Genomic DNA, 24,996 nt, shown 5'->3' with positions numbered 1-24,996 from the left:
CCAGAGGGAAATGTTATGCAGCAGAAAAAAATTGTTGTAGAAGGTAAGGATGGATCTGAAGGGCCATTTCCTCAGACTGGTGAGGAGGTGCCCAGTACGAGTGCTGTGGTACAGGAGGGGGTACATGTGGAGCTAATCTCCCAGGTAGTGGAGGAGATGCCCACTACAAGTAATGGGTTACAGTAGAGGGTTCATGTGGAGCTCATCTCCCAGGTAGTGGAGGAGATGCCCACTATGAGTGCTGGGGTACAGGGGGGGCTAGTCTCCCAGGTAGTGGAGGAGATGCCCACTATGAGTGCTGGGGTACAGGGGGGGCTAGTCTCCCAGGTAGTGGAGGAGAAGCCCACTACGAGTAATGGGGTTCAGGTGGGGCTAGTCTCCCAGGTAGTGGAGGAGATGCCCACTACGAGTAATGGGGTTCAGGTGGGGCTAGTCTCCCAGGTAGTGGAGGAGATGCCCACTACGAGTAATGGGGTTCAGGTGGGGCTAGTCTCCCAGGTAGTGGAGGAGATGCCTGGTACGAGTGATGGGGTGCAAGTGGGGAGTGTTGAAAGGGATGTGGTAGAGGGGAGTCAGTGGTCTGTGGCCTCAGTTGAGGAGGATCAGGAGAAGGATATGGATATCTCTCTTGATACGATATCAGCTGGTGAGGACTCAATTTACGATCTAGAGGAGGTAAATGGGTTTCTGGATCAGATTTTTGGGAAATCCGTCAAATTGGCAGATTATTTTGATGTTGATAAGTTTGTGAGGTCAGCTGTGATGTTACAGAAGACGGTGGGGTTAGACCAGTTGAGTGAGAAGAAGCGGTTTCGCTTGAGGAAATTTGTTACTGCTGTTGCAGCAGCAAAAGGTGGTGGGAAACGTGGTCAGGTTAAGAGAAAATTTTAATAATGATGATGATTATGCCTCATAGGGTGTTCTATTCTCTTTGTCTGGTTTCTCTGTGGTATCTTCTGCTTTTCCTTTTTCTTTTCTATATGGAGGTACTAAGGGTAGGTTCTCTCAATATTAATGGAGGAAGGGACAGGAATAAGAGGGCTTGGGTATTAGAAGTAATAAAACAGAAAAGGCTTAATGTAGTTTTCCTACAGGAGACACATAGTGATGAGGAAAATGAGGCTGACTGGGGTATGTGGTGGGAGGGGCAGCATATACTCAGTCATGGTACTAATTTCAGTGCTGGGGTGGCAATCTTGTTTTCTTCAGGCTTAGGGGTGACTGTGGTATCTACAACAGAGATTGTCAAGGGTCGGGTTTTATTGGTCAAGGTGGATGTTATGTTTTTTTTTTTTTTTTTTTTTTTGAATGTTTATGCTCCTAATGAGGGTACAGAGCGTATTGTTGGTTTTGATAAAATAAAGGAAACCTTAAGACAGTGTGACCAAGAGGGGTGTATGGTTTTAGGGGGGGACTGGAACTGTACAGTGGATTTTACTGTTGATCGCACCGCTGAAGAACCTCACCTGCGGTCAGCAATTTGTCTGTCTGGTCTATTAACTGAGTTTGAGCTTTCTGATGTGTGGAGAGTAAGGAATGCAAAAGTTAGGCAGTACACATGGCTAAAAGTTAATGAAGGTCATGTCAGTGCAGCAAGGTTAGACAGGTTGTATGTATCTGAGCAATACTGTAGTAGGGTTGGAAGGTGTGACATTACTCCTGTGGGTTTCTCTGATCACCATATTGTCACTGTTGATATTCACTTGTCCTGTCCACGAAGGTCATCATCTTATTGGTATTTTAATGTTAAATTGTTACATGATGTCATGTTTTGTGAAAGGTTTTAGTTGTTTTGGGAAAAATGGAGGGTTACAAAAGGGAATTTTGAGTCCTTGAGACAATGGTGGGAGGTTGGGAAGGACCAAATACGATTATTTTGTCAACAGTATACTGCTCTGTCTCGAATTGAAGTTAAAGAGACTATCAGGGCCCTTGAACAGAACATTAAATCTATTGAATTGAAGTTGCTCACTCAGAATGACCCCGGACTAGTCATGAACTTACAGGACAAGAAACATGAATTGAGGTCGTTTCTGCATGAAAGAGTGAAGGGTGCCTTGATTAGGTCTCATTTCGCTTCCCTCAAGGATATGGAAGCTCCTAGTGCTTTTTTTTTTAACCTAGGACAGTCGACATTGCAACGTAAACAGATGGTCTGCCTTCGTCTCCCTGATGGGAAGGTGACCACGGATGACAGTGAAATGCGTCAACATGCCGTGGATTTCTATTCTGCCCTCTATAAGGCGGAGGATTGTGACTCTCTGTGTACTGAACAGTTGTTACACGGTCTTCCTCAATTGGGACCTGAGCAAAGAGTCGCATTGGACTCTGACATTACACTGCAAGAGCTGTCCACAGCAGTTATGCAGCTCTCAACAGGCCGAGCCCCTGGCATTGATGGTTTACCATCTGAGTTTTATAAGCACTTTTGGGGGTCTATTGGGGAGGATTTTTATGAAGTGGTGTGTGAATCTTTTCATGAGGGCTCTCTTCCTGTATCTTGTCAACGTGCGGTACTTTCACTGTTGCCAAAAAAGGGGGATTTGGCTCTCATAAAAAATTGGAGACCTGTTGCTTTGCTGTGTGCAGAATATAAAATTGTTTCTAAATGTCTCTCAAACAGGTTGAAAGAGTATCTGGGATTGTTGGTCCACAAGGACCAGTCCTACTGTGTACCTGATCGCTCTATTGTTGACAACTTGTTTCTAATAAGAGATGTTTTGGACATTTGTAAACTGTCTGATGTAAATGTGGGTTTACATTCTTTGGATCAGGAGAAGGCTTTTGATCGTGTGGACCACCAGTACTTGTTTAAAACAATGAAAGCCTTTGGGTTTGGGGATGTTTTTTTGTCTTGGATGAATTTACTGTATCAGGCAGGGATGCCCAATTTCAGGGCAGTTATACAGTCTGGCGATTGAACCAATGCTTTGTTTTTTAAGAGCGAAGCTTACTGGTTTCTCTGTGCCAGGTGTAATGAAGGGTCCCACGATAGCACTGTCTGCGTTTGCAGATGACGTGACAGTTTTTATTACAGGGGGTGAGGATGTTAAGGTTCTCTCAGACGCTTTAAAGGTGTATGAGGGGGCCTCCTCAGCTAGAGTCAATTGGGGAAAGAGTGAAGCGCTGTGGGCAGGCCAGCTTCAGATGGGGTCCGCTCCACGGTTACCAGGGGGGCTTCAGTGGGGCAGAGATGGGATGAAGACTTTGGGGGTTTTTCTAGGCTCCGATGTCTTTCAGAAAAAGAACTGGGAGGGTGTAGTATGCTCTCTCTAATTCTCTCGTTCTCTCTTTCTCTCTGAGAACCTGAGCCCTAGGACCATACGTCAGGACTACCGGGCATGATGACACCCTGCTGCCCCCAGTCCGCCTGGCCTTGCTGCTATTCCAGTTTCAACTGTTCTGCCTGCGGCTACGAAACCCCTACCTGTCCCAGACCTGCTGTTTTCAACTCTAAATGATCGGCTATGAAAAGCCAACTGAGAGACCTGAGCCCTAGGACCATACGTCGGGACTACCGGCCGTGGTGACTCCTTGCTATCCCCAGTCCGCCTGGCCTTGCTGCTATTCCAGTTTAAACTGTTCTGCCTGCGGTTATGGAACCCCTACCTGTCCCAGACCTGCTGTTTTAAACTCTAATGATCGGCTATGAAAAGCCAACTGAGATTTATTCCTGATTATTATTTGACCATGCTTGTCACTTATGAACATTTTTGAACATCTTGGCATGGTTCTGTTATAATCTCCTTCTTAAAAAAACTAATGTAATGCATACCATATGTCTATAACAAACCCATGGCCACAGTTTAAGAGCCCCTGTGAAAGAACACATGCATTCATTTAAAACACAGCATATACTCCATGTCTATATTCCTTATTTAAGCATATATCTGGATTATAAAATATCAAACATGTTCATTCTGTTTCACCATTATCATTTCATAACACATTATAAAACATTTATCATTCATCATCCTCCCCGGCCCCTGAGATTATGTGCATGTGGCCATGTGTCAGGTCATAAGCATAAAGAAATGCTAACACTAGTTCCATTGTTACTTCAATCTCCACACAGCCATCACGTCAGTGACATTCCCAGACCAGCTGCAGGGAGTTTTTATGAAAAACACATAAATGTCTCTGCTATGTATTCACCCTTCAACTGGTTCTCAATCCATAAACATTTTAAGGCATATAGGTTTTTAATTTTACAACATATCCGTGCTTATTACTAATATTATTATTTTACCTTTGACCTCTCCCTACATTTGCCTTCATGATACATAAAATAATACCATAATACAAGAGCTTCAGAGGACCCTTGTCAACTTCTTCTGGTCTGGACAACATTGGATTAAAGCTTCAGCCCTGTACCTGCCACTGCACGAGGGTGGGCAAGGCCTGGTGGACATTTCTTCCAGGATCATGGCTTTCCGGCTTCAAGCAGCCCAGAGACTGTTGTACAGTGACGGTTCTAGCTGGGTTGACACAGCCTACGCATTGATGAGGAGAGCGGGCTGTTTGGGCTTAGACAAGCACCTTTTCCTCTTAAAGCTGGAGGGGGGTGAGTTGCCTGGCCTGACTCCATTTTATGAGTCTGTTATGCAGGCTTGGAGAGTTCTGGTCAAGTCCCGTAAGGCCTGCACGCCACCAGGGATGTGGCTTTTTGAAGAGCCTCTTTTTCACAACACTGCCATCCAGTCCCGTGTTCTGGGTTCAGCTAGCCTACGTTCATGCCTGTTAGGCGTGGGGTGTACTAAGCTGGGTCATCTGATGTGGAACAGGAATAGTTCGTTGGAGGAGCTGGGAGAAAGAGCGGGGATCCGATCGTCTCACCTACTGAGGAAGGTCGTCGCTGAGGTCTGTGATTCCTTGCCAGTACTTCATCTGCAGTATGTGACAGTATGTGACTGACACTTCCAATTCTGATCGGTGGAAGGAGGGTCTGGATTATGTGTTCCCTGCACTGATTGTTAGTGCTGCGGCGGGGGCATTCGAGGAGGACGTGGGGATGCTGCTTTCCTTCGATACCCCGGAGCTGGGGGAGTTCAAGGAGGTGGGAAAGAAGGCCATGTACAGAATATGTGTAAAGGTGTCCCATGCCTCTTCCCTGGAAGGGGTAAAATCGACGAGGTGGGCGGGTGTGCTTGGTCCAGGTGCCTCCCCAAAAGGCTGTTGGCGAACATTATACAAACTGCCTATTGATAAGAGGACAGCTGACCTCCAATGGAGGATAATGCATGGAGCCATAGCCACCAACATGTATCTGGTACACCTGGATCCTACTGTTGGGGAGGGGTGTCCATTCTGTGCTCAGTCTGAAACTCTGGCACATCTGTTTTTACAGTGTCCCAGGTTGGTCGGGATGATTGACCTGATCACTAATTGGTTCTCAGCTCTGGGAGAGGTTTTCTCTTCCCAACTGTATATATTTGGGCCAAAGTACAGGTTTAGTCAGAAAGGTGTAGTTGTGTTGCTTAATTTTGTGTTAGGGGCAGCAAAATTAGCCATATGGAAGACCCGAAAGAACAGTATTCGGGGACAGGGGTCTGTGGATGTGGTGGGAATGCTGGAGGGAATGTTGGCAGCAAGACTAAGGGTTGAGTTTGCCTATTATAAACTTGTCAACAATATTGATCTGTTTATGAGTATATGGGGTATTCAGAGTCTGTTGTGTTCAGTTACTGTGGAGGAGGAATTGGAGTTGTGTTTTTAATTGATGTGTAAATACGGTTTTGTATGAGTATTTGTGTGGTGGGCTCCCAGACCCAATAAAGATTATTTGAAACTCAAACTCTCTCTCTCTCTCTCTCTCTCTCTCTCTCTCTCTCTCTCTCTCTCTCTCTCTCTCTCTCTCTCTCTCTCTCTCTCTCTCTCTCTCTCTCTCTCTCTCTCTCTCTCTCTCTCTCTCTCTCTCGTCATATCCCACATCCCAGCAGGAGAGACCAACACCTTCCAGTGTAATGGGATGGAGGGTCGCTATGTTGTTGTGGTAATACCTGGACAGAACAAGATTCTCACTCTGTGAACTCTTAACCTCTTATTTCAGACCCATAAACCCCTCTTCCCTCCACTCCTCCTACCACTACTATCCCCCCCTCTTCTCTCTCCTCTTCTCCAACATCCACCCGTCTCCCCTCCACTCCTCCTCATACCACTACTATCCCCCATCTTCTAAACATGTCAAATGCCTACACTGTAAGATGGTAAAGAATAACTTGTCATTTCTGTATTAAAACATTATTCTCTATGTCACTGTATTAAATGTAGCTTTGAAAGGAGTGGCCACCCAGTCATCACTGTATGAGGATGGCAATGCTCACAATGCCATTGATGGGAACAGAGAATCAAACTATAAGCAAGGATCCTGCACCCACACTACACAGGAGACCAACCCCTGGTGGAGAGTGGACGTGCTGGATGTGTACAGAGTGACAGCTGTCACCATCACCAACAGAGGAGACTGCTGTCCTGAGAGGCTTGATGGTGAAAAGATCCATATCGGTAATTCACTGGAGAACAACGGCATCAACAACCCCAGGTGAGTAGTGAAATGGAATAAATAACATTGTACTGTAATTCTGATTGATTGTAAAGTGTATGTGATTCAATAAAAAACAGTTATTCATTAATTATGTTGAGATGTGTTGTCTTCCTGTAGTGAAGAGGCATTTTCACTATAGCAACGAACTGTACAATAATTATGTCCCTCGCTCTCTTCCACACCCCCTTCTCTCTCTCCCTTTCTCTCCCCACCCCCTATCTCTCTCTCCCCCAACCCCCTCTCTAACTTTCTCCCCTTTCTTCCCAATACATGTATTTATTCTGTCAGTGAAGGTATAATGAATAATAACTTTTAATGACCAGATTTTTTTCTCCTGTCTGACTTCATTTAGTGGAGATCTTTTTTTTTTTTATACCCAATGCATATTTCTTATATTGAATGTTTTTTTTGTGACTCAGTGGGAAACATTTTCACAATGCAAATTAGTACAAATCTGTGTAAAAAATACTGTAAAACTCATTATAATCTGGCAGTGTGACATTTTGTTCTTCAACAATGTGCGTTATTAAAATAACACTATTTATGCATTGGTCTGCTTACTAAACTATAGTAAAACAATCACCTTTTTGTACAGAGCATTGTTAAAGAAATATGTCAAATTAAATCATACTGATCATACTGAAAAATAAAATAAAGACTTCTGTTTTCAAAGATGTAGCCTACGATGCAATACGATGCAATACTTGTGATCATTTTAAGGAGAACAAAAACGACTTAGCCTACATTTGAACACATGTAGGCTAAGCAGATTTGTAGGCTTTGCTATTTGGCATATTTCTAGTTAAGTAACATAGTTTTGTTGTTGGGTTACTTGAAGAGAACTAGGACCTATCACTCGAAGCCCACCTCTTCAAATGCATTGTTGGAAAGTGTACACCCAAAATGAGTATAACATCCTAGCATATAAACCATACTTGATTTTCAAAAATTCACATACTATAAAACATAATATATTTTCGCATACTGAGAATGCCTCATGCGCGATTGCGTTGTTTCACACTATTTGTTGATTTCGGTAGCACAATCAGCTGTCAAAGCCAAAATGAGTATGACATCCGGGCATCTAGGGGCGGTTTCCTGGACACAGATTAAGCCTAATCCTAGACTAAAAAGCACTTTTAATTGAGATTCTTTGTAGTCCAGGACTAGGCTTAATCTGTGTCCTGGAAACCACCCCCAAAAGTATACTTGATTTTCGAAATGTTGCATACTATTACATACATGCTATACTATTTTCGCATTCTCAAATGGCATACTATTTAGGATGCAAGTAATGGTATTCAGACACAGCCAGTAATTGAAGTACAATCAAATAAATTAAAAATGTGAAAATAAATGAATAATATTCATTTTCTCAAAGTCTTCAAAGAAAACTAACAAATGGGACAATTGTTATTTTAATGCTACAAACACATTACTCCCATTCACTGTTTATGATTGATGATCACACATTTTTATGCTTAGGCTACTTGATAATAAGCATTTTAATTTATAGACCCTCCGCTTGTAGTACAGTGTAATCTTAGCAAAATATTTTTTCTGGATTTTTAAATAAAACTTACAAATGAGAATGTTTTTATTTTAATATTACAAATGGCAAACAAACAAAACAATGTATGACATTTCTAAGGTTTCTTTAATATACACTTTAAGTGAAAGTGAAAGTGTCCATATCCTCCATTTTTTATAAATGACACTGTTACAAATAATTAATTTGTGCAGATAAACAGCCAAACCCTTTGGTATCGTCAGCTTTTCATACACTGCTTGAGAGACTACACTCCACTGTCGACTACAAAAAGTTGAAGAATTAAGGTAGGCCTAAAAACACTAAACTCTATTTCAAGGCCATTTCTGTATTATTATGTAACAACCTGTCAATACAATCCTGTTGCTTGGGTGATTATTGGTTATAGTTTGGATATCAATTTAATAAATAAAGTAACACCTGTGACTCAGATTCACAATAGGTAATTATTTAGAGTACATTCATTCATCTGAATCTATTTTACTTCATTCCACAGGCTAGTTCACAGAAAGACATAGAGGAAAGTGAGGAGGTCTTCACTGTGCTGTTGCGCTCCATTGACAGAAGCCAGTCTGATGTCGTCGGTGAGATCCAGGAGAAACAGAGAGCTGTGGAGAAACAAGCTGATTGGCCCATCATGGAGCTGGAACAGGAAATAGCAGAGAGCGGAACAAACAACGGTATGCTTCTCTCTGTGGTCTATTTGAATGTGGTCGACAACAGGTTTAGGGTTTTATTGCATCCCATTTCCACACACTGGGGACAGCCATCAATTAAATGTCATTTCAACGTTGATTCAACCAGTGTGTGCCCAGTGGGCAGGTTCTGACAATTCTCCCTTTAGTTTCCACTCTGCAATAAAAACAGGTTTAGGGTTTTATATATTTAATCTTTATTTAACTAGGCAAGTCAGTTAAGAACAAGTTCTTATTTACAATGAGGGCCTACCCCGGCCAAACCCGGACGACGCTGGGCCAATTGTGCGCTGCCCTATGGGACTCCCAATCACGGCCGGTTGTAATACAGCCTGGAATTGAAGCCTAGCACTGAGATGCCTTAGACTGCTGCGCCACTCGGGGACACAGGGTTATGGCTAGGCTTAGGGTTGAGACGGGATGTGGACATGAAGCTAGTGTTATGGCTAGGTTTAGGGTTCGGGTTGTGGTTGAGACTACAATGTAAAAATAGAAAGTCTCAAAACACCATGATTGTGTAGTGAAACCATAAAGTAGTGCACCTAAGCTGAGATCTGGTGTTTGGAGGGTGTTTTAATGTAAAATCAATGTAGGTGTTTTAATAGACAGAATGTGTTTAAAAACAGAAATGAAGTACTCTGAAGCACCCAAAGTGGTTTTCAACCTGACTATTGGTACTTTTTATTTACACTTTAAATCAAGAATTGACTTCGTTTCAGTATGGCACACACTTGAGCACACACTGTGCCTTTAAGAGATATTTATCGTGCACTGAGGATCATAGCTAGAAGGGATGTAGTTTTTGTCAAATGAACGTCAAAAGTTGAAATGTTTAGCATTTTAGCTAACCCTAATCCTTTTCCTAACCTTAACCTAATTCTCATAACCTGCTTTGTTATTTATCAAAACCTGCTGCATAAATTCTCCTAACTTGCCACGAAAAGTCAAATCTCACGTTAATTTGGCAAAAGCTGGATCCCTTCTAGCCATGACCAGAGAAGCGCGTGATGACGTCTAAGTGAAAGTGAAAGTAAAAGTGTAGCTCCCGATTTCTTGAGACTACTCAACTGTCGACTGCAAAATGTTGAAGAATTAAGGTAGGCCTAAAACACCAAACTCCATTTCAAGGCAATTTCTGCATTATTATGTAACATCGTGTTAATACAATCATGTTGCTTGGGTGATTACTCGTTATAGTTTTGATATCAATAGAATGTAAATAAATTAAAATGTAACGTATTAAATCCCAAAAAATTTTTTAGGGAATTGAACATTTAACTCACAAATGGGACATGTTGTATTTTAATCTTACAAATAGCCAGTGTTCTCGAGTCCGACTCCAGTCCCGATTTTCATGATTTGAGAGTGGGCTTGGACTGAAGCATTGGTGACTCAGACTTGGACTCGCTTTCTCGACCATTGTTGACTCGGACTCGCCTTTTCGTGACTTGTATTTGCGCTTGGACTGGATAGGCTACTGTGATAAGCATAATATTAGCAGGACTTGGTGCGCGCATCACAGCAGCGAGGGTTTTGTTATCTAGCAATGTGAAGCGCCACACCCTGCACACGCAGAAAACAATTCAATGTATCAGGGGTGCTGAAGTTCCTCCAGAACCCTTCGCGCAGCTATGATTTGTCAAAGTCGCGTTAATTCAAATCTGGTATCAGGAACAAAAGAGGTCAACACGACTTCTAAGGTATACTAGTTATTTTAATTAATGCAAAAACCTTCAATGGTAAATATGATGTTTCGTATATACGGGCTCTCTGAGATGTCTCGCAGAACACCCCAGACAACTAACACATTGTTCCAGAAACAATACCCAAATACTCTGACAGAGGGAATTTCCCACTTCTCTGCTGGCCAATTAGAGTAGAGGCTTGACCGTGGTTTAAACTTTCTCAGCCAATCCGTTAGTTCAGGGGTTGGTCTCATCTCTTCGGCGTCATTTGTTACACACTTCAGCCAGGCACAAGATTATCATAACAACCTATCATAGTGAGAAGAGCCAGCTCCCTTAGACATCATTCCTATGTCAAAGGAAGGTTCACAGATCACAAATAACTATTATAGTCTAGCATTTGAAGACACAATCCTTATCTTATTTTAACCCCTAAAATAGCTCTTCACATCAATCACAGCCTTGCCAGGTGTCACAGCCTACATTAGCCCAGTCAAGACTGCATTCTTTCTAAGTTAGTCATCCCATCAATTTAGGAGAATAATAAATCCCCAATAGATTCTATAAGGAAATAAATGATGAAGTGCAACGCTAGAGAGATGAGAGTTGCAGGCTCATGTCTATCAGAGCAGAGAGAAGGAGAGAGAAGTGCTACTCACTCACAGCCATGGCCACACATTGGTCTCAAACATAGGTTACAATGTTACGCAAACTATAAATCCGGGCCGACCCAACCCGAATCAACTCTTAGAATAGAAGGCCCGTGCTGGGAGGGGGGAGGGGCTTTGATCGAATTTTAACATTGCAAAAAGTGACAAATATTGTTCATGCCATAAGAGGTACCAGATCTGAGACAAAATCCCCATGTCATTGCCTACTCAGTGCTCGCGGCCGTCGCCAAGGCTCATTTAATGTGAGCGGGTCAAAGATGCAATCTGAGGGCTACCGATCTCGTCTTTGAGCAGTCCCAGACGTCCCGATATATTCAAACAGGTTTGATTTTATCCGCACAAAATCTGCAATGCTCTTGTAGTGTGAGATGTGCAATGACAGGTTTTGAGAACGGTGATCAGCAATAGCCAATGAGAGCTCGCCAGAGAAGAAACCAGTGAGATGATGATGTTTCGCATCATCCAGAATGTGTAGACTAGAGCAGGAGCGATGATTACTACTAGTATGCGTTCGTACTTGCCTTTAACCAAAGCCAAAGTGTCAAATTGTTACAGCTCTGAAGTTCACAACCAATGTTATTCACTTCAAAATGTTGGCTAGATATTTCAACTCTGTATGGCAAGCGTGAATGTCTGACTGAACGTTTATTAGGCGGCTTTGAGCCACAACTCGTAGCTAAATTAAATCTAATCACATCATTGTTTTCGCGAGACAGCGTGGTATCGACAATACTCACGAACAAGTGAAGAATCTTGAAGTGTGTGACCCCCGTCTGTGCCAATACGTTGGCAACACAAAAAAACGATAGGAAAGACAGTTGTTTATTGTGAGAGGCTCAGAGATGTTAGGATTTTGAAAGTCGTGTGTCCACCCGGGTTTAGTAAAATATACAAAAAAGTGACCGTGTCCGAATACCCATTGTAGCGTACTACTACATACAGTATTTAAACGGCATACTATGTACTCATACTACGTACTCAGTGTGGCTGTATGGTTGAGCGGGTACAATTCCATTTTACTACCCCTCCGGATTATAATTTGTCTAAAGCATTGAAGAAGTAAAGGTGGAATTCCACAAAAAAATATTTTCCATAGGGAATTATCATCAATCAATATTTAGGCTATAAACCATTTGCATTTCTAAACCATTGGTTGTATGAAAAACACAGTTTGTGTGTTTTGATGTGGCAATGAAACCCGAAAAAGTGTTTTCACAACACTCTTAACAGAAACCTTCGATATTTTTTCTCTTTTATATGTGTTTTGTTTGTTTGCCAGTTGTAATATTAAAATACCAAATATCTCAACAAGTATTTAGCAAAAAATTACATTGTTAATTTTTTTCCCTCCACATTTGATCTTATTAAAAAAATAAAAAATAATAATGAATACATTCAATTTTCATTTATTTACATTCTATTGATATCCAAACTATAACAAGTCAGATTTGGACTTACCTGAATTGTCTGAGAAACTTTTTCTATGGCAAGGTCAGTGCTATCTGGGATCCTTGGGACTTCCCTAACCTAAATCCCTACCCTACCTTAACCATTTTAAATGTCAGCTTCAATGGGGGGTAGGGAGGTCCAAGCATCCCAGATAGCACATACCTTTGTGACAATGCAGTCTGTATGTCTGTCTGTCTGCTTGTCTGTCTCATTTTTACATTTTAGTCATTTAGCAGACGCTCTTATCCAGAGCAACTTACAGTTAGTGAATACATGTTTATTTATTATTATTATTTATTTATTTTTATACTCGTCCCCCGTGGGAATCGAACCCACAACCCTGGCGTTGCAAACGCCATGCTCTATCAACTGAGCTACATCCCTGCCGGCCATTCCCTCCCCTACCCTGGACGACGCTGGGCCAATTGTGCGCCGCCCATGAGTCTCCCGGTCGCGGCCGGCTGCGACAGAGCCTGGATTCGAACCAGGATCTCTAGTGGCACAGTTAGCACTGCGATGCAGTGCCTTAGACCACTGCGCCATTCTCAGTGCCTGTGAGGTTAGAAAAGTACCTCACCACATCTCCCTCTTTCTTTCCCTCCCTCACTCAATCTCCCCATTTCTCTTCTGTTACTTTTTCTTTAAAAACACACAAACAATTTATTTGAAAGAGCTATTTAAAAATGTTTCCAGTTGGAAAACGATAGTCCTTAATGTACAGACACATAGAGTTTGACATTTGTGCCATGTAATGTGGAGACCTGCCTATTGTCCTGCCTACTGAAATGTTCCTGTTGGTAAATTACGTGATAGATGAGGTGCTTTGATTTGATTTGCTTAGGATGCTTTGAAGAATTCACTTTATTTCAGTATCCCCACACTTAAGACCACACTGCACACAGATGGTATATAATCGATGATATCTCCAACTTTCAATGTCTGTTAGAAAAAAAAGTGCCATATCAGATTGATACATACTGTATATGCACTACTCCTTATTGTTTTTTGGGGGGGTTAAAGTGAAACATGGCCTTTAAGAAATATTTATATTACACTGAGGGAGAAGAGCTGATGACTTCTAAGTGAAAGTGAAAGTTCCAGATCCCCATTTCTTGTATGTGACACTGTTACAAATAATTCATTTGTGCAGATAAAAAGCCAGACCCTTTTTGGTATCTTCAGCTTTCCATACACTGGGTGAGAGACTACACTCGACTGTTGACTGCAAAAAGCTGAAGAATTAAGGTAGGCCTAAAAACAAAAAACGTTTTATACAATACAATACAAAACACCCATACCATCACATACCATCGACAACATACAGACAAACATCAACCCTGGCCAAAACCTCACCCCTGGCCAAAACATCACGCCTGGCCAAAACATCACGCCTGGCCAGACCCACCTTCTCACACTCCCATCTCCAGTGTCGCATCACTCTCCACCACATGGCCTCAAACTGCACCATTTTGTTTCTCTCCATCGCCCATGCTCTTTCAACATTTAGATAATAAAGCATTTGGCCTTTCCATTGTGTTATTGATGCAGGATTGGTTGATTTCCAGTTTTTAAGTATATGTTTTTTCAAGATGATTGACGAAAAAAGTATCGTCCAACCCATTGGGTAATCTCACTGCACCCTCATATGCCATGTCTTCAAATATGCAGACAGACGGGTTAAAAGTAAATGTTACACTTTGTAATACTTCTAATAATGTAAATCAATGAAAATGTAATGTATTCAATCTAAAAATAAGATACAATCTGGAATTTTTGTTTGCAAAATACTTTTTATGGAATTGAAAATTAAACTCACAAATGGGACATTTTGTATTTTAATCTTACAAATAGCCAGTGTTGTCAAGTCCGTCTCCAGTCCCGATTTTCATGACTTGTGACTCGACTTGGACTCAAGCATTGGTGACTCGGACTTGGACTCGCTTTCTCGACCATTGGTGACTCGGACTCGCCTTCTCGTGACTTGTATTTGGGCGTGGACTGGATAGGCTACTATGATAAGCAGAATATTAGCAGCACTAGGTGTGCATCACAGCAGCAAGGGTTCTGTTATGAAGCAATGGGAAGCGCCAAACCCTGCACACGCAGAAAACAATGATTGTGAGGAGACAGGCAGGCAGGCTCTGCTCCGGATCCTTCTCCGATCATAGGCTACACATCGCACAAGCGACTCTCTTGCTTCTCCGTAACCACCAGTCACCAGCCTACTATTTAGCTTTGCCTGGTTAAGAAACACAAACCGCTTTACGAAATTGAAAACAATACTAGTATTAGGTTTAAAAGTAAAACAACACTCTAGCTTCTCTCTCTCTCCCCTTAAGTATAGAAAAGTTGATTATTTTTGTTCTACCCTCCTCCCACTTTCCCCCCTGCATCCCATTGCCACACACTGGGGACAGCCATCAATTCAATGTCATTTCAACGTTGATTCAACCAGTGTGTGCCCAGTGGGCAGGTTCTGACAATTCTCCCTTTAGTTTCCACTCTGCAATAAAAACCTACACAAATATCAGTAGGCGGTAGCTGAGAGCCTGACTTACCATGCATGTATGTAGTAAATAAATAGTGAAACACAGGTATTGACTAGAAATTGTGAGGTAGTGATAAATAGTAAATGAGTTGGGGTTTTTCATGAGGGAGTGGTGGTATACTGCCATCTGGTGGAAACTAAAAACGATTGGTGACTCGGACTTCAGCCATAGGGACTCGTGACTCGGCATGGGACTCAAGTACAGGGGACTTGGGACTCGACTCGGACACAAGGTTTAGTGACTTGACTACAACACTGCAAATAGCAAACAAACAAAACACGTATAAAGCAGACATTTTTTTCTTTAATTTTCACTGTCAATCATGAACAAAATCATATAACATGAACGTTAGTGAAATTTACAAAAAAGTGTCTGTGTCCGAATACCCATTCTAGCGTACTACATATTTAAACTGCATACTATTTAGCACATACCTTTTAGTAAGAAGTATGCAGTATGCCATGGCTGCAACGCAGTAGGGGCTCCTGACTAGCTGAGTAGGTGGGGCAGGGCCAAGTGATTTTTTTCTCATTCAACAGACATGCATTGCAGGCTGACAATAGCTAATTAACAATTCCATGAACCTCTCTAAACTCTGAATAGAATAGAAATGGAGTTATAGGTCTACTGGTTATGGGCAGACTATCACGTTCGACCTATAGCGTATCCCATGTAGCCCATCTATCGTATTTAAAAAGGACTTAAGACAAAACCAGATAATTTGGTTCCATTTCAACGTATTTATTAGTGAAACCAAAGTGCTGTAACATACACTGCTCAAAAAAATAAAGGGAACACTTAAAAAACACATCCTAGATCTGAATGAATGAAATAATCTTATTAAATACTTTTTTCTTTACATAGTTGAATGTGCTGACAACAAAATCACACAAATATTATCAATGGAAATCAAATTTATCAACCCATGGAGGTCTGGATTTGGAGTCACCCTCAAAATTAAAGTGGAAAACCACACTACAGGCTGATCCAACTTTGATGTAATGTCCTTAAAACAAGTCAAAATGAGGCTCAGTAGTGTGTGTGGCCTCCACGTGCCTGTATGACCTCCCTACAATGCCTGGGCATGCTCCTGAAGAGGTGGCGGATGGTCTCCTGAGGGATCTCCTCCCAGATCTGGACTAAAGCATCCGCCAACTCCTGGACAGTCTGTTGGTGGATGGAGCGAGACATGATGTCCCAGATGTGCTCAATTGGATTCAGGTCTGGGGAACGGGCGGGCCAGTCCATAGCATCAATGCCTTCCTCTTGCAGGAACTGCTGACACACTCCAGCCACATGAGGTCTAGCATTGTCTTGCATTAGGAGGAACCCAGGGCCAACCGCTCCAGCATATGGTCTCACAAAGGGTCTGAGGATCTCATCTCGGTACCTAATGGCAGTCAGGCTACCTCTGGCGAGCACATGGAGGGCTGTGCGGCCCCCCAAAGAAATGCCACCCCACACCATGACTGACCCACCGCCAAACCGGTCATGCTGGAGGATGTTGCAGGCAGCAGAACGTTCTCCACGGCGTCTCCAGACTCTGTCACGTCTGTCACATGTGCTCAGTGTCAACCTGCTTTCATCTGTGAAGAGCACAGGGCGCCAGTGGCGAATTTGCCAATCTTGGTGTTCTCTGGCAAATGCCAAACGTCCTGCACGGTGTTGGGCTGTAAGCACAACCCCCACCTGTGGACGTCGGGCCCTCATACCACCCTCATGGAGTCTGGTTCTGACCGTTTGAGCAGACACATGCACATTTGTGGCCTGCTGGAGGTCATTTTGCAGGGCTCTGGCAGTGCTCCTCCTGCTTCTCCTTGCACAAAGGCGGAGGTAGCGGTCCTGCTGCTGGGTTGTTGCCTTCCTACGGCCTCCTCCACGTCTCCTGATGTACTGGCCTGTCTCCTGGTAGCGCCTCCATGCTCTGGACACTACGCTGACAGACACAGCAAACCTTCTTGCCACAGCTCGCATTGATGTGCCATCCTGGATGAGCTGCACTTCCTGAGCCACTTGTGTGGGTTGTAGACTCCATCTCATGCTACCACTAGAGTGAAAGCACCGCCAGCATTCAAAAGTGACCAAAACATCAGCCAGGAAGCATAGGAACTGAGAAGTGGTCTGTGGTCACCACCTGCAGAACCACTTCTTTATTGGGGGTGTCTTGCTAATTGCCTATAATTTCCACCTGTTGTCTATTCCATTTGCACAACAGCATGTGACATGTATTGTCAATCAGTGTTGCTTCCTAAGTGGACAGTTTGATTTCACAGAAGTGTGATTGACTTGGAGTTACATTGTGTTGTTTAAGTGTTCCCTTTATTTTTTTGAGCAGTGTATATACATTAAATCAAATAGCCTAGTACACGCACCAAAACTTTTCAAATGTTGGCTATTGCACAGAAAAACGTGGATAGTCGGGTGCATCACAAATTCAGAACTGATGGACAGCAACATAATAAACTAAACCACTGATCATTGGGAACGAGATCAGAATGACTGCTAAGGCTTGATCCATACATTTAATAATGAAATAAGTAGCCTAGCCTACAAAACTAAAACAATCCATATGTTCAAATGAAAAGGCCTGATTAACATGACATCAATAACGTAGACACATCCAGAGTCCCGGGTGCCGACAGATTCAGAAATCAAAAGATGGTTTAGTATTTAGTTTAAAACCTCTGACGAAGGTTAATAGAACAAGAAACACTTTTCAATGAGAAAACAGAAATCCACTTTAAACAATAAAAATAAGACTTCTGTTTTCAAAGATGTAGCCTACTATCATTTTATGATCATTTTAAGGAGAGCAAAAACTACTTAGCCTACATTTGAACACAACCGCAGAAGCTTCGCTATTCAGCATCTTTCCAATTAAGTAGCCTAGTTTGGTTGTTTGCTACTTGAAGAGAACTAGGGCCTATCACTCGCAGCCCACCTCTTAAAATGCATTGTGGAAAAGTGTGCATCGAATTCAACTAGATGAAGAGCCGAAATGAGTATAACATCCTGGCATTTAAACCATACTTGATTTTCAAAAATGCACATACTATAAAACATTTTATTTTCCCATGCTGAGAATGTGTCATGCGCGATTGCGTTGTTTCCTGCTCTTCTTCTTCTTCTTCTTCTTCTTCTTCTTCTTCTTCTTCTTCTTCTTCTTCTTCTTCTTCTTTTGTATCATGGCGTTCGCACATTTTGTTTGTGCATGACGCCACCTACTGTGCGGTAGTGTGTGTTCAATCATGTTACATATGTAATACAAAATTAAAAAGGGGCAAAACATGTACAATTGCAGCACCAACCAACCCCATGCCTATATACCACTATTGTTTATTCTTTTTTAAAATCTCAAAATATCTTATAACTCTTCTGCAGTAATCTAGTACACCCAGGTACTTCTCTGCAGCTACCACCTAGACTCATTAAAAACCCACTGCCCCATTCCACTACTTTAACCCGATCTGCTCCTGCACCATGCCAACCGCCTGGGAGGACGGGACACCACCCCTCAACACACCCTGTAACTCTTCTGAAGTCAAATCTCGTACCCCCAAATACTTCTCTGCAGCTCCCACCACAACATATATTTTCTGTGATTTACATTCCATTTCTGCGGTACAGTTGATAACCATTGCTATGAACGCTAAGAAGCCAACCTTACTGAAGCATAAATCACTTGTTGGCTTATCCCTCTGTGCTGGGACAAATCTAGTACTCACTGGAATCCTCTCAGGATCCCTCACCCTTGACCCTTCTTCCTCTACAAAAGCTCTAACAGGATAACTGATATATTCTAACATGAGTTTGTCAGGTAGAGACTCTGAGTCAAAACTCAAAAGGACTGACAGTGACTCCTCTGTTTCACCACGCTCACCACCGGGTCTGCGTCACACCAAACGGTGGGCGTCACAAACACCAGGAATCTTCAACTTAAATTGCTCCACCTCCAAACTTAACTCTACCCCAGAAATCACTCCTTTCAATAGTGTCCTGTTCCTTAGAGCAAAGCAAAAAACTGATCTTGACCCAAGATGCGTGACACAGAGCACCTGCTCCCTCTGGTCAGAAGAAACACAAACAAATATCACAAGCCCACTATGGGTTACCTTCACTGATTCAACTGCACCCAACTCCTTTCCCACCCACCCTGAAACCACAAATGGATCCACCAAAAGGCAAAGGTCCACTTTCTCCAAAAATGTCACTCCTACTGGACCAGATTCTTCTTTATCATGTCCAACGATGCCAAGTCCGGGTTCCAAGCTCTTCACCACACCTTCCACCTAACTTAACTTGCCCTCATTCGCTTCCATTTCCCCTCCAGAACTTGGTCTGGTGCACGGCTCACTCTGTTTGCACTTGACACCAATCTTCTTTGACACCCCATCTCCATTTTTATCACCATCTTCCTCAGATTCAAATCCAACCTCTGCTTTCCTCATGCTCTTCATCCTCCTCTTCCTCTTGAGAGTCTCTATTGAGCTTGCGTTTTAGTCCAGGACTAGGCTTAATCTGTGTCCTGGAAACCGCCCCCAAAAGTATACTCCATTTTCGAAATGTCTCATACTATTAAACCTTTTTTTCTTGCATACTTAAACAGACCACTATTTAGGATGCAAGTATGGGTATTCGGACACGGGCAGTAATCGAAGTACAATTCAAAAATAAGATAACATGAAAAAAATAGAATAATATACATTTTCTAAAAGACTTCAAATTAAACTAACAAATGGGACAATTGTTATTTTAATGCTACAAACACATTACTCCCATTCACTGTTTATGATTGATGATCTCACATTTTTATGCTTAGGCTACTTGATAATAAGCGTTTGAATTTATAAACCCCCACTTGCAGTGCAGTGTATGAAGATTTGGGTAAAATGTAAAATCAAGTGACATATCAATTACTTTTCTATTACTTTTAAATCTCACGTTATACAGTATATTTCAAACAAATGATGTTGCCATATGTAGCATTTTGAAAACGTATCAGGTAGTATCTAAATGTATTCTCAGTCTAGTAGCTTTACATTTACAATTTAAAACTATTTTAGATTTAGAAAAATAACACAGGCTACTTATATGGCATCAATAAAAAGGTTTCCCAAGCCCTGATGAATATTTAAACATCCTCTTTTCTCTTTTTCTTGTCACCTAGGAGACGGGAGTTAAAGAAACAACAGTGACCAAACACCACCATGGAAAATGACACGGCCGATGATCTCCTGTATTCTGACGATGACCATTATCGCCCTGAATCAGATTATATTGTAGTGGCAGTGCTTCTTCTCCTTGGTATTTTCCCAATCCTCCCTGCCCTTGGTTGGATTATCTGGTCCTTCTATCGTAAGCGCTGGGACAAAAAACAGGTCTCATTATCTTTCGTGTCCCTCCTCCTCGCTGACACTCTGCAGCTGATCGCTTCACCTTTCCTTCTGGAAACGGTGCTAACCGGGGTTCCCTGTTGGCATGCTAGTTGGTGGTGCACTACAGTATACGTACTGTTCTCAGTGACAAGATTCAACGGTCTGTTCTTTCACCTGCTGGTTGCTCTGAACAAGATCATCTCTCTGAGACATCCACAAGTTGTCAGTCCACAAGTTGTCAGTCCACAAGTTGTCAGTGCACAAGTTGTCAGTCCAGTGGTTTCTCTCATGAATTTTTTTTTCGAGATATGGTCTCTGTGGTTAACCTACACTTTATTTGCAGTTTTGGCACATGTGTTTGATATTCGCTATGATATTTTCTATGGTTTTAATATTTTCTTTGGATTGGTTGCTTTGGGCACAGCTGTTGCAGCATGTGTGAAAGCTCTCAAACCCTTCCCAACATTGAACCCCACCAAAGATAACTGTCAGAGTTTGAAGGTATTAGCAGTGGCCATGTTTACTTTAGTGATACTCTATGTTCCCGAGTTCCTCTACTGGATAATATATTACCACAAACCTGCTTTGACTGAGGGGTTTATTTATGTTGTCCACTACCTGCCGTGCCTGAGAACCATAACTGACTCTGTCCTGTGTTGGTTTGTCTGCATGGACAGGGAGCATCCTAGTGGGCAAATCTCAACTCAGAGGTCCTTGGATCTCGCATTAGATTTTTCAGAAATGGAGCATGTAGTGGGACCTCCAATACAGGAGGGTGATGTGATATGAGGAATCAAGAAAAGATACATTGAGATAAAGCCCAGTACCGAGGGCTATTTGAGGGCTAATAATCATATGAAGGAGTGGAGGCTGGTGGGAGGAGCTATAGGAGGATGGGCTCATTGTAATGGCTGGGATGGTATTAATGGAACAGAGTCAAGCATGTGGTTTCCATATGTTTGATGTGTTTGGTACCATTCCATTAATTCCATTCCGGCCATTACAATGAGCCTGTCCTCCAGCCTCCACTGATATGAAGTAATAATAATAATAAATAATAATAATAATAATAATAATAATATAATAATAATAATAATAATAATAATAATAATAATAATAATAATAATAATAATATAATAATAATAATAATAATAATAATAATAATAATAATAATAATAATAAAGTAATAAAAACTTCTCACACCAGTAGAGACAGCTGAAGAGTGATTTGTAGGGTGAGTTTGGGAGGGATAAGGGGGAGATTTGGAGAATTGGAAATGGATGATACCTGTGTAAAATACGTAAAAAAAAACTGTAAATATTGAAATTAAATAAAAACTCACTGTTATAGTTTTTTGTTGTTGTTGCTCTAAGGCCAGGATTAAATCCGACTGCAGGTTGTCGACAATGCAGCTTCGGAAGGCAATTTCTGATCGAGTCGGCATATGCAGCGGTTACCGTGAATGGGATCTCCGTGAACGCGCAGTCGGATTTAATCCCGGCCTAACACTTGTGTTTTCTCACTTGCACTGGGCTTTGCTGATAGCTGCTTTATTGAATACATTTTTACTTGCAATGACTGTAATATGTGGTTGTCTTACCCACCTTAGTTGAACGCACTGACTATAAGTCACTCTGGATCAGAGCGTCTGCTAAATGAACAAAATGTAAATATATATGTAGAGACTAGTTGGAACTAAATAGCAGATGTACTTGTTTGTGATCCTCCTTGGAAGGCTAATGACTTGTCGCTTTGTATCAAAAACAGCTATCCTATTCACACTTTGGAAAATGGTGATGTTGCTCTTCAGTTAGTTTTTTAAATATTGTAAACACATTCTAATTGTCACGAATTCCGCCGAGGCTGCTCCTCCTCCTTGTTCGGGCAGGCTTCGGCGTTCGTCGTCCCCGGAGTACTAGCTGCTACCGTTTGATGTTATCTATGTTTGTTTGGTTTTGTCTGATTAGTGCACCTGTTCCATATCACGTATTGATTATGTCACCTATAAGTTTCCTTTGGTTTTGTTTGTAGTTGTGTGTTGTTGTCCGCCTGTCCGTTGGTGATGTGTATTTGCTCTCGTGTATTTAGTGTATTGACGCACTGTATGCGTAATCTCTTGTATTTTGTGTATTTACGCACAGTATGCGTAATCGCTCGCCTCCGTTGTGTTGAGGCCCGTTATTTTGTATTGTCGTGTTTTGACAAGTAAAGTCGGTTGGACTAAGCTTCTGTGTCCTGCACCTGACTCCAACACCACATCCACATCAGCCCTTGACAGAACAACACACCATACTATGGAGTCAGCAGGAGCAGCGGCGGCGACCGAGTCGCTGGAGGATCGGGTCAGCTGCCAGGACGCCAGGATACAGCAACTCGGCTCCGCCATGCAGGAGGTAATGAACACCCTGCGCCGATGGGAAAGGGGAGGCGTGCCCACACCTCCTCCTACATTACCACCACCATCGGCCAGCCCCACCAGACCAGCTCCGGAATCCAGTGGGATTCGGCTCTCGCTCCCGAGGGCGTATGATGGCACCGCAGCCGGGTGTCAGGGGTTCCTCCTTCAGGTGGAACTCTACCTGGCCACCATACACCCGGCGGACTAAGCTTCTGTGTCCTGCGCCTGACTCCAACACCACATCCACATCAGCCCTTGACACTAATGTTCAATACAACATTTACCATAATTCGTTCAACTATTGTTTATCAGTTACATATTTTATGAAATGATTTGGAACATATCATGAAGTTTTTAATCAGTACAAACATTCCCAGTCATAATAATAATATAAATGATGTAATTAACAACAGCAAAAAGTGTTTTGGTCTTGATTATATCAACTTTACATTATATATTTTCCTCATGAACATGTAAACAAAAATGTAGTTTTCCCCACCATATTGTGTCCTTGTTCAGGACCTATAACATTTTACATTTTAGTCATTTAGCAGACACTCTTATCCAGAGCGACTTACAGTTAGTGAGTGCATACATTATTTTTCACATTTTTCATACTGCCCCCCCGTGGGAATCGAACCCACAACCCTGGTGTTGCAAACACCATACTCTACCAACTAAGCTACATCCCTGCCAGCCATTCCCTACCCAACCCAACCCAACCCAACCCAACCCTACCCAACCCAACCCTACCCAACCCTACCCTACCCAACCCAACCCAACCCCAATTGTGCACCGCCCCATGGGTCTCCCAGTCGCGACCGGCTACGACAGAGCCTGGATTCGAACCAGGATCTCTAGTGGCACAGCTAGCACTGTGATGCAGTGCCTTAGACCACTGCGCCACAGTTGAAAAGTGGGCATATCTTTGCATCTTTGCAACTATGAAAGCATGGACAGCGCAAATTCGGGCCATTGATGGCTATTAATCATATAAAGTAATAAAAACCTATCATGTTTAACCATTGTGTAGTGTCTGTTGTTCGTGGCTATTGCTGTCAACAAGGAGTCCGCTTAGGCTGCACCGTGTTTTAGAGGCTTTTATTAATATCACACGGTTACAGCATAAGTGACAGATGTCATGACATCCGGAGAGCGACGCCTCAGAATGGCCGCTCTGACTTCTTCTTCGTTTAGCCCCTACTTATAAACAATGCAGAAGAGGGGTGCTCCCTCTTCTGGCCAATCACCAGTCTCCCCTGTCTACAACACACTTCCTGTCTGTTGTATGTGGCGTTACACTAAAACATTCCCTCTTGATACTAAAATTAACGTCCTCTCTGGTTCCACTTAAAACATTTAACAAAGGCATAATCCTAATACACGACAATTGCAAACATTTTTGTCTTTAATATGTAAATGTAAGAATTCTATAGCTCTGGTCCATGGTCACATTCCCAGTCCAGAGCTCTGGTCCAGGGTCACATTCCCAGTCCAGAGCTCTGTACCAGGCCTCCAAGGAGGCTCACTCTCCTCCTGCTCCATAGTCACCTGGTGATGAAACATGACAGACACTAAAACATGAACGCACAGCCCCCTACAGCTGAATCACAGGAACAACACTCAGAGATGGAGCATAGTGTACAGCAGTGGTCAATGACACCTGGTCATGGAGAGCATACAGCGTGGCGCAGGTTTTTGTTGGAAAATATCAAGAAGTATTTAAATCAGTACAAACATTACCAGTCATAATAATAATAATAATAAACAATGATGCAATTAACTACAGCAAACTTTTTTGGGGGTCTTGAATATATTGACCAGCCGTGGTTAATGACACCTGGTCATGGAGAGCTTACAGCGTGGTGCAGGTTTTTGTTCCTGCCCAGCCACTAACACACTTGATTCATCTGAACAATGAGAAAGTTCACTGATAGGATAAACATTACTGCCTATAGAAAATAGAGAGCAGCATTACTGGGCAGCTGGGTATTTACCTTTTCCTTTGTTTCTGACCATTCCCTCTTCCTCATGGTGAACAATCTGTTCATTCCCTCCTCTTCCTCCTGGTGAACGATCTG

General features: G+C 42.4%; 1 long non-coding RNA gene across 2 annotated transcripts; it reads left to right on the top strand.

The window, feature by feature from the left end:
- Positions 1 to 9,818: 9,818 nt before the first annotated feature.
- On the top strand, positions 9,819 to 21,548 carry LOC311113147. Of its 2 annotated transcripts, none has more exons than XR_014610967.1 (3): positions 9,819 to 9,885; positions 13,744 to 13,838; positions 20,310 to 21,548. It is a non-coding gene; the product is annotated as an uncharacterized lncRNA (long non-coding RNA). The 2 variants fall into 2 exon arrangements; XR_014610968.1 differs by lacking the exon at positions 9,819 to 9,885 and adding an exon at positions 13,030 to 13,152.
- The last annotated feature ends 3,448 nt before the right edge of the window (positions 21,549 to 24,996 follow it).

The sequence above is a fragment of the Coregonus lavaretus genome (genome assembly GCF_964263955.1).
Source record: "Coregonus lavaretus genome assembly, chromosome: 39".
Classification (NCBI taxonomy): Eukaryota; Metazoa; Chordata; class Actinopteri; order Salmoniformes; family Salmonidae; genus Coregonus; species Coregonus lavaretus.
Note: the sequence above shows the minus strand (reverse complement) of the source record. Positions and strands in the feature narration are given on the sequence as shown.